Below are 4,602 nucleotides of genomic sequence, written 5' to 3'. Positions count from 1 at the left end.
GTGTATTTGAGGCAAACACCTTAGTGCGGGTATTACTGTCTCATGACAGCATCTAGTTTAAAAGGGATGTTTATGTTTTTAAACAAAATGATAATCCCAGGCTATGAAAATGCATGAATGAATAAATAATAGTGAATGTTCTGAATAAAATAATATACATTTTAAATAAATAAAACTAAGTACAACTACCACATTATCATCTCAGAGATATATATTTATTTGAATCATGAGTATTGTACTATATATAGTACAGTTTATAGTATTTCTTATTAGATATGTAAGCTGAAGCATCCAGTAGTTTTTGGGTTTTAAGGAATGGGCCTTGTCCCATAGATAGGTAATTAGCATATGTTACCTTTTGTATATTTTAAAGTAATAATATTATATCATTGCATTAATTGAAATGTGATTGTAAAATATGTGTATAAAGATTAACTATACAGTGATTTATTTTTATGCTAAATATTTAAATTAAGAGAGATAACTCTTAACTGTTAAATTTATCTTTTGTACATCAAAATAAGTAAAATAGAATGCATGTATACATTTGTTATTATTTCATGTGATATTCATTGTTATTGTTTTATTTTATAGGGCCATTCATTTACTTGATGAACATCCATATTAAACATATATGAACCCTTAGACAGGAGTTTGGTTGTTATTACATCCTATATAAACCACCCCTGCAACATATAAATAAAATTAAGATTGGAATTATACTGAAAACAAAATAAAACAACACTCATTTAACGACGACGGACCTAATTCATTTCTACAATAGAAAATTTACTCAAATTTTAATATGAGGTAATGTGACTTTTTGTGAGTTAAAATCGATGAAAAAATATATGGTCATCGATATAGATTTTTAATAGGGAGCGTTTCAAAAGTAGGCAACGAAAATCGATGATTACTATAGGAATTAAGTAATGGGAAAATGCGAGTTTGACGTATAAAAGTGATAATTAAAAAAAAATATTTGCAATAGAATTTTTATTCATATTAAAAGGCAATGTTAACAAGATAATTTACTAGTAAATTATGCCAAAAAATAATTTAAAATAGGTCATCGGCCTTTTAAAGGGGGTATGTCAATCTCCGGTAAATAGCATAATTTGGAGGATTTTTTTATTGAACATACCTTGGCAAAAAAAATTGTGTTGTTTTATTTCCCTATTCTTCAGTTTACTTTTATTCCAAATAAAAATAATAATAATTTAAGGTTGTTTAAAACTATAGGATGGTGATAAAGTAGGATTTATGTGAAATAAATGCGTATTTAATATTCAAGGGTTGTCTCAAAGTACGATTTTTGTGACCCACGTCCCATGGGAATCAATATCTGAAAGCCTTAAAAATAAGCATAGATAGTAAAAGTTTAAGTATAAGGGACTGTTTCAAGATAGGTGTTTTTGATTTTTCGTTATATGCGTGCTTTACTGTATATGATCAAATAGTCAAATACTGATGCATTCATCACGAAAATAGTACAGAAAAACAAAAGGCTCATGGGCGACATTGCTCACCTTAGCACACTGGCTAAAGAAAAAAAAGCAAAAATCACTTCAGTATTGAGAGTTCACATTGGATGGGGGGGGGGGGGGGCTTGAATTTTAAACAACCTGATGATGCTTCCATATAAATATAACAACTGGCTTTGCTGTTATTGAGCAGATATTTTTTTTTAATTTATTCATTTGACACCCCCTCACACATTATAGTCCAACCCTACCCCTGGGGCCCCCATTTGAACCAGTACATATATTTCTACCTAAGATTTTTATGCCCCCTTAAACCAAGTTTCGGGGTTTATAGTTCTTGTCGTGTCCGTCCGTCTGTCTAGCTGTCTAGCTGTCTATTTGTCCGCAAAACTTTAACCTTGCCCATAACTTTTGATTTAGTGGAGCTGTGACTTTCATATTTCATATGTGTATTCCTTGTGACAAGACCTTTCTTTGAGTACCACCAAATTTGACCTTTTGACCTTGGAGTTTGACCCACTTTTACATGAAAACTTTAAAATTTTACTTTGGTCATATCTTTTGAACAGTAGACACCAGGACATTTATACTTCACATATGTAATGTTTGTTGAAAGACCTTTCATTGAAAACCAACACTCTTGACCCTTTGATCTTGACCTTGTAGATTTCTGTACTTGTGACAAAAACCTAACCTTGGCCACAACTTTTGAATAGTAAGGGATAAGGCTTTCATACTTCATATATGTAATCCTTGTGAGAAGACCCTTCAATGGATACCAAGAACTTTGACCTTTTGACCTTGACCTTTGAGATTGACCTACTTTAAAAAAGCAAACATTGACCACAACTTTTAAAGAGTTAGGGCTAGTGCTTTATACTTTACAAATTTGATCCTTATGACATGAACTTTCATTTGATAACAAGAATTTTTGACCCTTTGACCTTGGGAGTTTGACCTACTTTTTAAAAAATTGAACGTTGGAGATAACTTTTGAACGGTTAGGACTAGGGCTTTCATGCTCTACCTTTCATTTGATACTAATTACATTGACCTTTTGACCTTGGCCTTGAAGATTTTTGTACTTATTATAGAACTTTAACATTGGCTTACTTTTCAAATTTCACAATTGTTTTCCAGTGAGAATACCCTACTCTTGGTACCAATTTTTTAAATTTGCATTTAAGAAAAAGCTTCATCTTTGCTATGTTGCCATACGGGGGCATCAGTGTCTCACAACACATCTTGTTTCTTGGTATTTCTAGATAAAACTTTATCCCCTATTGTGTCCCACCTTACCCCCCCCTCCCTACCCGAGCTGAAATATCTATCAATTTGTAATCTGGGAATGTTTTCGCAAAATTTGACAATAATGCACCTGTGTTATTTTACTCTGAGCCTAGGCTACTATAATTGTAAAAGTATAAGAACTTCACACACAGGTAAAATACTTTATTAATAAAGTATTTCACATTTCAGGACAAAATGATGACAGGTATGACAGATTTAACTATGGAATATCAGACAGTACCATTCGGTATCCAAAACATGTATTGATGAAATTTAATATACAAAAATATTTTACTTGTATAGGTTTGTTTATAATGATTTCACTCAGTCATTTTAAATAGCTACATGTATTAGCTTTTACCTTATATTCAAACTTTAATTTTTTTAACTATTTTTTTATAGATATAACATATATACATGTGGGTAAAACTAACCGTACACTAACTAGAGTTCCTAATTATTTCATCACATCTGTATATCTAAAAAATGATGTACATGCTGTTTACATGTAGAGCAACACGGTAAACTTGCATTCTAATGCAATAGATTTGTAAAACACTTTTTGATTGGCTAATGCGTCATGTTTCTAGCAGAAAACGAGCATTAACGAGCGTGAAAGCTATTTCATTGTGACGTCATAATAGAGCGACGCAAAAACACAATGCTCCGTGACGTATTGTAACAAAATTCATCAAAATGAGACGTAAACAACCAAAAAAATGCATGTGTTGCATTAGAATGGGAATAACTAATCTGCTAATTTGGTATTTGCGACCGTTAATGCTGATTTAAGGGTCGCAAACATCCGTTTTACCGGCTCCGCTTACGCGTCGCAACTCAGTTTGCGACCGTTAAATCAGCATTAACGGTCGCAAATACCAAGTTAGAAGATAGTTATTCCCTAAATATTGTTACATATGAAAAGTATGTAAAAATTTTCCCAGTAGCTAATCATGTATTCTGGTGCTGTAAAGTTGGAGGTCTTTTGGTTGAGAGAGTAAAGGTTGGAACAGCAGATATTGGCACACTAAAGAACCCTCACTCCTCATTGCTCCCAAGTGTCATTCACTGCATCTTGTGACTTCTCATCAGGGTTAAATAATCTTGTAACAAGTGTTAAGCTACAACAATCAATCCATGCCTGCAAGGTGCATTTTTGGAAATGCTGGAAATTCAAGAAAAATTCCTGACGACCATATTGTTGTTTCTACCTGAAATACACAAAAAACTATGTGATATTCAGATAAATAAATAACACTCAATCAATATCAAGTGTACACAATTTTTAGCATTTTGTTAACAAAGGTAAAATTAAAAAAAAAAAAAAAACACCATGTGCCCAGAGGCAACAAAGATTTGAAAAGCTATTTTTAGCTTAAGGGTCACAGTCAAGGTCAAACTAAGGGTCATTTTTACCTTGATGTCTTTTGAAAACTTAATTAGTGGAGTATGCATACCAAATATGAAGTCTCTATCTGTTAAAAGTTATGGCTAAGGTTAAAGTTGTTATAACATCAAAACAATAAAATATGTTCAAACCAAAGCAAAGTTGACAACAGACAGACAAACAGATAAACAGACAAACAGACAGGACAAAAACAATATACGCCTCTGATCTATCGATTGGGGCACATAAAAAAATAAAAGAATAAACTGAAAGACTCAAAATAAAAATTAATATTCACACCCTAATAACATGAATAAGGCATATGATTAATCAGCATTGTCAGTGTACAAAGAATAGGACAATGACTTTTAACATTTATCTAACCTTTTGAAAAAGTCATGAGTGAAGTTTTCATTTTAAAAGACTTCAAAAACATACCTT

This window comes from Saccostrea cucullata, unplaced genomic scaffold (assembly GCF_032062105.1).
Source record: "Saccostrea cucullata isolate Sc308-1 unplaced genomic scaffold, CSIRO_AGI_Scuc_v1 ctg5431, whole genome shotgun sequence".
Classification (NCBI taxonomy): Eukaryota; Metazoa; Mollusca; class Bivalvia; order Ostreida; family Ostreidae; genus Saccostrea; species Saccostrea cuccullata.
The sequence above is the reverse complement of the archived record's forward strand: the minus strand, read 5'-3'. Positions refer to the sequence as shown.